Below are 11,227 nucleotides of genomic sequence, written 5' to 3'. Positions count from 1 at the left end.
AAAGACAAAATACCATATGATTTCACTCATCCATGGAATTTAAGAAACAAAACAGAAGAATATAAGGAAAGGTAAGGAAAAATAAAAGAAGAGGAAAACAAGAGAGGGAGACAAAGCATAAGAGACTCAACTATAGAATACAAACTGAAGGTTGCTGGAGGGGAGGTGGGTAGGGGGATGGGGTAAACTGGGTGATGGGCATTAGGGAGGGCTTTTGATGTAATGAACCCTGGGTGTTATATGCAACTGACAAATCATGGAATTCTTTTGTAAATTATTTTATTTATTTATTTGAGAAAGAGAGCATGAGAGAGTGAGAACACAAGCAGGAGAGAGGGGTAGAAGGAGAGGGAGAAGCAGACTCCGTGCTGAGCAGGGAGCCGGATATGGGACTTGATCCCAAGATGACCTGAGCCCAAGGCAGATGCTTAACTGACTGAGCCACCCAGGTGCCCTGAATCACTGAATTCTACCTCTGCAACTAATAATACAGTAAATGGTAATTAAATGGAGTTTAAATTAAAAATTTTAAAAGAAAAATATATATATTGCCTTGCTTTGTATGTTTGTTTGGGATATCCATTGGATAAAAAGTGGTCGTTTTGGTGGTTGCTGGGGGACAAGTCTGTAGCTTCAGAGGAGTTTTCTTCTTTTTCTTTGAAATCTATTAGTTCTAGGAGGATAGGTCTTAGCGTTGGCTCCTCTGGTTCTGTCTCCCGCAGGCATCCAGGACTTTCTCTGCGACCCTGTCTCAGTATCTTTTGTTCATTTCTATTCTCTTGGCTGCTTTCTTTTCTGTATTCAATGTCCACTATAATTTTGCACCCATGTTGCCCTTATGAATCTTGTTGATCAGCCTCTTTTCCAGAGAATTTTTGTTCAGTTTTTTCCTAGTCTTGCCAATTCTAGTTTCCCATTTCTTCTTTCTTGCCCACTTCTCTTTGGAGTCGTGTGTTTGTTAAATGAACTTTTACCTTTTCATGTCTACAAATGCTTGTTCGTACATTTCATTCAGGTCGGGATGTGATTTTACAGTTTTCCTATGTTTTGTGATTGATTTCAGGGGGGATCTTTACTGAGCTGAAATGTTTGACTCTCTATTTCTGCTTGTTTTGTTTTCTTCTGTCACCTTGGGACACCGGTCTGCTCTGCATTTTCACTTTAACACACCTGGGTTTGCTGGAATGAGAAAAGTTCCACGTAGGAACGGATGAGTGCTCTGAGTAGCTTAGTGGATTTCTGAGGTCTGGATCCCTCTCTTTGGTGTAATTATTCTAATAGATGTAAAGGTCTGGGGATAGGGGAGGTTTGTCTTCTGCTCCTGGAATCCTGTTTTCTTCCAGTAGGTCTTTTCATTTCTACCAGTGGCTTCATTCTCTTTAGCACAAGCCTCCAAAGGACGCTACCTTCATCCAGGTCTGCCCCTCCCCTGAGTGCCACCTCTGTCCTCCACACCGTGCAGCCCCTTCCTTCTGATCCAAGTAGCCGAAGCTGAAGTCAGCAGGCCTCAGGCACCCTCTGAGCTCTTCCCACTCTCTTTCTGCCATCATTCACCTGTATTCCCTGCTGAGAATCCTCCCTGAAGTCCTCTCTTCTAAGTGCCTGGTCTGTGCTGACCCTCCTGCTGTCTCTGGCTCCCAGACCTGGCTAAGTACTAACCATCTGGAGTTCACAGTTGTCTCTGGCCCCTGGCTGTTCGGGGACAGGGTTATGAGCAGTGTTACTGACTCTCGAGGTTAAACCCTGACCCTTTAAAGTCATGTGTTGAGAGATTCAGCTGCCATTATCCTCAGTGGACTTGTACTCGTTATCACTCTTTTCTAGATGCAGAATGTCAGTAACACACACAAGTAGACAGAATCGTAGAACACATCATCCCCGTCCTCATCAGCCAGGTTCAACAGTTATCAACTTAGGGCTGAACTTGTTTGAATACAATCCCACCCACTTACGTTTTCCTATATTATTTAAAACAAATCCCAGACATCATATTTCATTTGCAGTTTTATGTGTGTTTCCCTAAATGAGAACTCTTTTTCAAAGTATTATCATCATAACCTTTAAATATTCATAAATTAATTTAAAATATGTAATATCATAAAATACGTAGTGTTCAAATTTCCCATTGCTGTATTTAAGTTGTTTTCTCTGTATCAGGATCCAAATAAAATGCACACACTCTGATCAGTAGGACCTGTCTTCAAGCCTCCTAGCAATGTGTAGATTTCTCCTCAGTTTCTCCCTTTCCTTAGTCCTCCCTCCTTCCCTCCCCCTCTCTCTGGCTCTCACTCTCTGCTTCTCCCTCTCCAGCTCTTGTTGTCTCCTTTTTTGTTACTCATTTTTGAAAATACTGAGGTGTTTGTTCTGGAGCATTCCCACAGAATGCGTTACAGCCAGATATACATTAACACAGTCCATCATACTTCCTCTTAGTTCGTGCTGGAATCTCCACTGTTCTTGAAGAACAGTGTTATTACAAAGAAATGCAAGCCACACATGGAATTTAAGATTTTCTGGCAGGAACATTGAAAAGTAAAAAGTGTAAGTGCACAACAATCAAAAATAATCTTGCATCTTGCCGCTTAATGCTTCACATTAAGGGAAACAGAATTCCGCCAGAGTAATAAAATGTGATTAATAGAAAAACAGTCTTCTTCAGGTTTTAAGTTTATATTTCAGTGAGCTGTAAATGAAATATATTTAAAATGCAGTTCTAAGGAAAGAGGTCCTACTAACCGCATTCCAAATATTCAGTAGCCCCTTGATTCTAACGACTGCTGTGTTGGACCTGGCAGATGTAGAAACCGATCAGTTTCAGGCTTGACATGTTGGCAAGACTTCCTCTCAAGTGCTGTGTGCTCTTCCATCAGGAAGCACCTCAGGTCCCCTTATGTTCAAGGCCCATCCGTCAATTGATTCTGTGGAGCAAAATGATGATGTTCCATCATCCTGGTTTGGATCCTAGAAGACTAGAAGAGGGGTGGTGGTGTCTGGGGATGGGTGAGGTGATGGGGATTAAGAATTGCACTTGTGATAATGAGCACTGGGCAATGTATGGAAATATTCAATCACCATGTTATAAACCTGAAACTCATGGAACACCATATGTTAACTCTACTGGAAATATATATTTTTTAAAATTTTAAGACAATTTTATTTTATTTTATATTTTTTAAAGATTTTATTTATTTATTTGACAGAGAGAGACACAGCGATAGAGGGAAAACAAGCAGGGGGAGTGGGAGAGGGAGAAGCAGGCTCCCCACTGAGCAGGGAGCCCGATGCAGGGCTCGATCCCAGGACCCTTGGAACATGACCTGAGCCGAAGGCAGACACTTAACGACTGAGCAACCCAGGCGCCCCCAAAAATTTTAAGACAATTTTAAAAAGATGGAACATTGCTTGCTAGATTTCTTTGAGTTGACCTCATGCCATTGACCTGTGGTTGTATTCCTCTAAGCAAACATGGGAAGTTTGAATTCATGGGTAGTGATGGATGGATGTCCACAGTGCATGTGTGCAGTGGTGTTCGGTGACATAGAAGCTGAGGTTGAGAAGAGAGAAACAGGCAGGCAGGAACGTGATGCCCTGAAGCACCTCCTCACTTCTTCAGCACAAGTTCCCACCTAGATCTGAGGAGCCAGAGACTTAGGAGGTCGCTGTAGCACCGATAAAGGTAATGGTCAACATTCAGTGTTTGCGGGTCCTGTTCCTGGGTTCCCAAGGAAGCTATGCTTTCACATTTACCAAGGTCAAAATGAATCCACAAAAACTCAATGCATGGGCTCTATTTCCACCCCAAGCACACATTGTACATCTGCTTTATTAGAGAAAATAACCCAAAGGAGCATTCTGGAAAAGATAAGAAAAAGGAAGACACTTCCTTGGTTCCCATAAATTAAAGTCATGCAGCCCTGCATATACTAGAAACCTAAGATCGGGAAATGCAGTGTCTTTCTACAATGTCTTTGTCTAACAATTTGTAACTTTTTATGTGAAAAATGTATATAACCCTATACCAAAAGTACCTTTGTCAGGACACTCTCTTCTTTGTAAAGATTGCCTGTCCCATGCAGCTGTCCTATGTGGGGCTCAAGTAAAACTCTCATCCTCTTTTTTTTTTCTTTAGAAATTCTAAAAAGTTTATTCATTTTGCATGGACAGCATCAATTCCTTCAATTTAGTGGCTGGACTTGCCTGAGTTGAAGATGCAATGGGTGTGGCCATATGGCACTGAGCATTCAAGGTAGGGGACAGAGGACAGGATCAACCACTTCTGAAACCTTATCTTCACCCAGCCCATGCCAGTCTCCAAGCACACTGCATAATGATATTGCTGTGTGAGATTCAGCAAAGGCTTTATCTTTTTTATTTCAAGTTTTTACTTAATTTCCAGTTAACATAGAGTATAATATTAGTTTCAGGAGTAGAATTTAGTGATTCATCACGTACATACAACACCCAGTGCTCATCAGAGCAAGTGTCCTCCTTAATGCCCATCACCCATTTAACCCATCCCCCTGCCCACCTCCCCCCCAGCAACCATCAGTTTGTTCTCTATAGTTCAGAGTCTGTTGTATGGTTCTTTTCTTTTCTTCATCCCTATGTTCATCTGTTTTGTTTCTTAAATTCCATAGGTAAGGGAAATCAACAGTATTTGTCTTTCTCTGACTGACTTATTTCTCTTAGCATCATACACTCTAGCTCCACCCACATCATTGCTAGAACTGATCTACAAATTCAGTAAAATCGTAGGATCCAAAATCAATGTACAGAAATCTGTTGCATTTCTATACACCAATAAGGAAGCAACAGAAAGAGCAATCAAGGAATTGATCCCATTTACAATTGCACCAAAACCCATAAGATACTAGGAATAAAATTACCAAAGAGGTAAAAGATCTCTACCCTGAAAACTACAGAACACTTACAAAAGAAATTGAAGAACACAGAAAGAAATGGAAAAACATCCCATGCTCATGGATTGGAAAAACAGCTATTGTTAAAATATCTATACTACCCAAAGCAATCTACACATTTAATGCAATCCTTATTAACATGCCACCAGCATTTTTTATAGACCTAGAACAAACAATCCTAAAATTTGTATGGAACCACAAAAGACCCTGAACAGCCAAACCAATCCTAAAAAGGAAAGGCAAAGCTGGAGGCATCACGATTCCAGACTTAAAGCTCTCTTACAAAGCTGTACTCATTAAGACAGTATGGTCCCGGCACAAAAACAAACACATAGATCAATGGAAGAGAACAGAGCCCCCAAGAATGGACCCACAACTATATGGTCAGCTAATCTTTGACAAAGCAGGAAAGAATATCCAACAGAAAAAAGACAGTCTCTTTGACACCTACTGTTGGAAAAACTGGACAGCTAAATGCAAAGAATGAAACTGGACCACTTTCTTATACCATATACAAAAAATAAATTCAAAATGGATGAAAGACCTCAATGTGAGACAGGAAACCATCAAAATCCTAGAGGAGAACACAGGCAGCCACCTCTTTGAACTCAGCCATAGCAACTTCTTACTAGATGTGTCTCTGGAGGCAAGGGACACATTTTTTTGGGTCTATTTTCTGGTGTTTGTGGGACCCTGACTTTCTTTGGAAGAAAAATTTGTCAAATCCCTTTACCTTAAAAGTGATAAAACTGAAGGCTACAAAAGTTACATGACTTATTTGAAGTCACACAGGGATGAGTGTTTTGCAACGCTAATAAAAGTACCCAAAACAGGGGCACCATGGGTCTCAGTCAGTTGAGCATCTGAGTCTTGAATTCGGCTCAGGTCATGATCCCAGGGTCATGAGACCCTGTGGGCCTCTGTATTGGGCATTGAACCTGCTTAAGATTCTCTCTCTCCCTCTGCCTCTGCCCCTTCACTCCAACCCCCCCACTCACACCTATATGCTCACTCTTCCTCTCTCTCTCAAAAAAAAAAAGTAATCATAACAATAATAGTTCATTGAGTGATATTGTCCTAAGCATTTTGCAAAGTACTGTACATATATTATGGCATTTTATTTTCATCATAATCATTTGAGGTAGTATTGTTGTCCATAAATAAAGAGTGGGAAATCTGAGGAGAAACACGAAAATAATTTATTTGGCCACATTAAAAACAGACAAAATTAGAAAAAACACTATAAGAGCAAGTAAGTTATTGCTTTCAGTTTGGGAACAGTAAGAGTAACATGTTATCATGCATTTGTCCTATTTAATCCTCCTCTCTATGACCTGGCATAATTTCCAGAGCCTCCTCTTCATTCCACTAAACCATTTCTAGTGATGGCTGGACTCTTCCAAAGGCTCCCTGAAATGGTTATGGGTGTCAGGATGTCAGATACAATCTGGAGGCAAGAACGATGCATCTGTCTTTGGAATTGGTAGTTTTGTTCCCACCTCACCGAAGTTGGCATGACATCCAATGACAGGAAGGGATAATTTCCCTTTAAATTTGGGTGTCCAAAGTCTCAGTGATTGTGATCTACTGGGCTGCACTGTCCTGAACTTTCTGGTTTCTTTTTTTTCTTTGAGAACCCAATCTCTCTATTTTTTCTAAATTTAATTTTTACATTCTTTTTTTAAATTTAAATTCAATTAATTAACATATAGTGTATTATTTGTTTCAGGGGTACAAGTCTGTGATTCATCAGTCTTATATAATACCCAGTGCTCATTACAACACATACCCTCCTCGATGTCCATCACCACATTACCCCATCCCCACCACCCCCTTCCTCCAGCAACCCTCAGTTTGTTTCCTTTTTTTTTTCTAAGATTTTCTTTTATTTATTTGACAGAGAGAGACACAGCTAGAGAGGGATCACAAGCAGGGGGAGTGGGAGAGAGAGAAACGGGCTTTCCGCCGAGCAGGGAGCCCAATGTGGGGCTTGATCCAAGGACCCTGGGATCATGACCTGAGCAGAAGGCAGACACATAACGACTGAGCCACCCAGGTGTTCCCCTCAGTTTGTTTCTTAGATTAAGAGTCCCTTATGATTTGTCTCCCTCTCTGGTTTCGTCTTTTTTATGTTTTCCTCTCTTCCCCTATGATCCTCTGTTTTGTTTCTTAAATTCTGCGTATCAGTGAGATCATATGATAATTTTCTTTTCTGATTGACCTATTACGCATAGCATAATATCCTCTAGTTCCATCCATGTCGTTGCAAATTGCAAGATTCCGTTTTTTAGTGGCTGTGTAATATTCCGATATATATATATATATATATACACACTACATCTTCTTTATCCATTCATCTGTTGATGGACATCTGAGCTCCTTCCATAGTTTGACTATTGTGGGCACTGCTGCTACAAACATTGGGGTGCAAGTGCCCCTTTGGATCACTACATTTGTATGTTTGGGGTAAATACCCAGTAGTTCAGATGCTGGGTCATAGGTAGCTCTATGTTCAACTTTTTGAGGAACCTCCATACTATTTTCCAGACTGACTGCACCAGCTTGTATTCCCACCAACATTGTAGGAGGGTTCCCCTTTCTCTGCATCGTTGCCCATATCTGTCGTTTCCTGCTTTGTTAATTTTCACCATTCTGACCAGTGTGAGGTGGTATCTCATTGTGGTTTTGATTTGTATTTCCTTGATGCCCAGCGATGTTGAAAACTTTTTCATGTGTCTGTTGGCCATTTGGATGTCTTTGGAAATGTCTGCTCATGTCTTCTGCCCATTTCTTGATTGGATTATTTGTTCTTTGGGTGTTGAGATTGATAAGTTCTTTATACAGTTTGGACACTAGCCTTTTATCTGATATGTCATTTGCAAGTATCTTCTCCCATTCTGTCGGTTGTCTATTGGTTTTGTTAGAACTCTCTGGTTTCTTATTAGTGGCTACATTATTTATAAAACTTTCTTCCTTGAACATCTGTGTTGAAGTTTGAATTAATAGCAATATGACAAGGAGGATTTATTTCTGTAAGGCAAAAAACTTGGAGAACACCGGTCCATCAATGGGCAAAACCAGGTAGATTTCACTTCCTTTCAAAGGAAAATTGAATTCGAAATTAGAGCTCTGACAGCTTTCAAGGTGGACTGTCAGGTGCCTGAGGCATATGTCTTCCAGGGTTTGTGTCTCTGCAGTAAACTGGAGGAAGTTAAGATGGGGTCAGATGGGCCAGGTCCCCTTCAATGCGAGTGTCCTCCGCAGTTTCTCTTCTGCCTTAGAGACTGGGTTGAAAATATCCTTGTTCTGCTATTCCTACTTCTCTGCTTTAGATAAAAGGTATACAACTCAGTGTTTCCTACTCATAAATGGATCATTATAAGAATAGCCTGGAAGAGTTAGTACAAATACCAGTTCATAGACCTGGTTTCTAGCAATTCTGATTCAGTGGGTTTACATGGGGCCTGGAATCTAGTTACTGCACTCAGGTGTTTAGTCAGTTTGGAGACTCTCTGCTATCATGGATGTCCCTTACAGTTCTTGAGAGTGATGATTTCATATATATTAGGACTTCTAGTCTTCAAAATCAACTTGTCAAGGAAGTATTACATTTTCCTGGTTTGCAGATGAAGAAACCAAGTCACAGAGAGGGTCTGTAACTGGCCCAAGGTCCCCTTGCTGTAGGTGCTGGGGCCAGGTGTCAGGTAGAGCCCCCTCCTACTCCAAGCCCCCTTCCCACATTTTCCATTCACTCCTATCTTTCCATATAGGTGCTTCCTTTGCCTAGACCTCATTCCTGCCCCAAACCTCCTGGATTAAACTTTTTCATTGGAAAAATATCTTCACAACAAGCTAATAGCATATTATTCTGACCACTAGCTATTAATGTGAGACATGGTGCTTAATAAAAATACTTTTGCTTTCACATCTCCAACTAACATCAATATATGGTACAAAGTGGGTTTTAATATTAACTTATTTTTTAATAGATGTTCATCCATTCCACTTACTTTTAGGGAAAGTCCTTCGTAATCTGGTGAAGCATACTGGTGGCTTTATTTTAGAAATCAAATAATTGAGGGGCACCTGGAGGACTCAATAGGTGGGGCATGCGACTCTTGATCTCAGAGTTGTGAGTTCAAGCCCCATGTTGGGTGTAGATTACTTAAAAAGAAAATAATTGAAAACAATAAAACTAAAATTTATAAATGTATATGTGTATCAGGAAATTTTTTACTCTCTACCTTCTCACATTGATATATTTACATTGTGTTTACTTATACCATAACGAATGCTTTAATTACTGTAGCTTTATCGTGAGCTTTGAAATTTAGTAAACTTCTCCATTTTAATTCTTCGAGGTCAACTTGGCTATTCTAGGTACCCTGATTTCCATAGACATTTGAGAATTAGCTTGTAAATTTGCCCCCAAAATGCCTTCTCCGGTATGAATCAGAATAATGCTAATTTGATATTCCAACAATATTGAGTCTTCTAATCTCTGACTGTAATATATATTTTTTCAATTATTTAGATCTCCTTTAATTTATCTCAGCAATAGTTTTCAGGGATCTTTGTTATATGTGTTGTTATGCATTTAATTGTGGTGGACTTGCATCTCTTTTCTGTCTATTGAATTTCATTTCCTTTTTTTTTTTTTAAATTTCACTTTCTAAATGCTCACTGCTAGTATGGAGAAATACAGTAGATTATTACACGAATGTTACTGAGGTATAATTTAGGTACAGTAGACTGCATCACTTTAAAGTGTACATTTAAGACTATACTTTGAGGGATCATTTCTATAGTTTGTTACTACAGAAGTTTCTCTGAACGTGTAGAGTACCCGAAACCATGAGGAGGAGGTGCAGAGTTCTCTCCTGAGCATGAAGCTGGCTTTAGGTGTTGTTTCCACAACTGCCAATCGCCACTGATGATCGTTCTCCTCCTCCTTTGGAGGGGTAAGAGAGAGAGGACGCAGTGTGAGTGCTTTCTCAACAAAAGAAAAATTTAAAAAGATAAACTGTACTACTAAATGCATTTTCACAGATGTACATACAATTGAAACTACTGCTCCATTCAGGACACAGGGCATTTCCTCTACCTCGAAGCTTCCCTTGGGTGGCCCCATTGAAGTCCCTCACTGCCTTCACCCCCAGCCCCAGGCAACCACTGGCCTCAACGTGGGCTTGCATTTTTAACAACATTATGTAAATGGAACCCTTGTATGCCTACATTCCTTTCTGCAGCCTAAGGAGTCTAAAATGTATCCATATTACTACATGGATCACCAGTTCAAACTTTTTTATTGCTAAGTAGTATCCCTCTGTGTGGATATATTCTGTCTGTCCTTTCACCTATTAATGGACATCTATGTAGTTTCCTGGGTTTAGCCATTGTGAATAAAGCTATGATGAATATTCATGTGCAGTTTGTTGTGCAGCCATATTGTGTATATACTTATGAGAGGAACGGCTGTTGATGTGATTGGTAAATGTTGACCTGTGGTTCAGCTTTTCTCAGTGGTTGGACCATTTTTCATTCCCACAAGTGTATGCAACCTCTAGTTACTTTACATCCTCACCACATGTGTTTTCCGTCTTCGTGATTTTAGCCACAGGGATGGAGGTGTAATGGTAACTCACTATAGTATTAATTTATCATCCCAATGCCTGAGTGTGCTGTCGAAAACTGACCTCTGTGCTTCAGAGCCAAAATAGAAGACGAAGACAGAGTTTGGAATATTGAGGAACAATAGCTTTATTGCTTTTCGGGGCACAGGAGGCTAGAATAGGCCAAGGCCCTCAAAAACTGTAAGTCCCCTCCCCCCGGAGGCAGGGGCAGGGGGGTGGTTTATTTTGACAGAAATTGTGTGGTGCTGCCAGCCTCCTTTATCATGTCTTTAGGGTGGTACCAGGCTCCTGAAACAAAAGGCTTAGAAAGTCGGAGTGGAGGTTTACAGAAGAGAAGGAAAAGGTTACTTCGTTTAAAATTGAGCCTTGCGGAGACATTGGTGAAGCCATTTTGATTTTTGTTCAACTGTATGCTGGTAAGTGGTTTCAAGTGGAGCATCTCTTCAAGTGCTTTTTGGCCATTTGTGTATCTTCTTTTGTGAAGCATTTCTTCTTCTTCAAAAGCAAGTCTTTTGACCAGTTCTCCTACTGCATTGTCAATCAGACACAATCTGTGTCAGAACATTACACTGAAAACTACAGAGCATTACTTTAAGAATTTAAAGAACTAAATACATGGGGAGATAAAATTTGCGGTGGACTGGAAGACTCATTGTGGTTTAGATGTCCATTCTT

General features: G+C 40.3%; 1 non-coding gene across 1 annotated transcript; it reads left to right on the top strand.

Annotated features, from left to right (window-relative positions):
- Positions 1 to 9,696: 9,696 nt before the first annotated feature.
- LOC135364252 (small nucleolar RNA U3) lies at positions 9,697 to 9,910 on the top strand. The gene has a single exon (XR_010411174.1). It is a non-coding gene; the product is annotated as a small nucleolar RNA U3 (small nucleolar RNA).
- The last annotated feature ends 1,317 nt before the right edge of the window (positions 9,911 to 11,227 follow it).

This window comes from Mirounga angustirostris, unplaced genomic scaffold, assembly GCF_029215605.1.
Source record: "Mirounga angustirostris isolate CCGP_5_RB_7025 unplaced genomic scaffold, mMirAng1.0.hap1 SCAF_4, whole genome shotgun sequence".
Classification (NCBI taxonomy): domain Eukaryota; kingdom Metazoa; phylum Chordata; class Mammalia; order Carnivora; family Phocidae; genus Mirounga; species Mirounga angustirostris.
The sequence above is the reverse complement of the archived record's forward strand: the minus strand, read 5'-3'. Positions and strand labels throughout refer to the sequence as shown.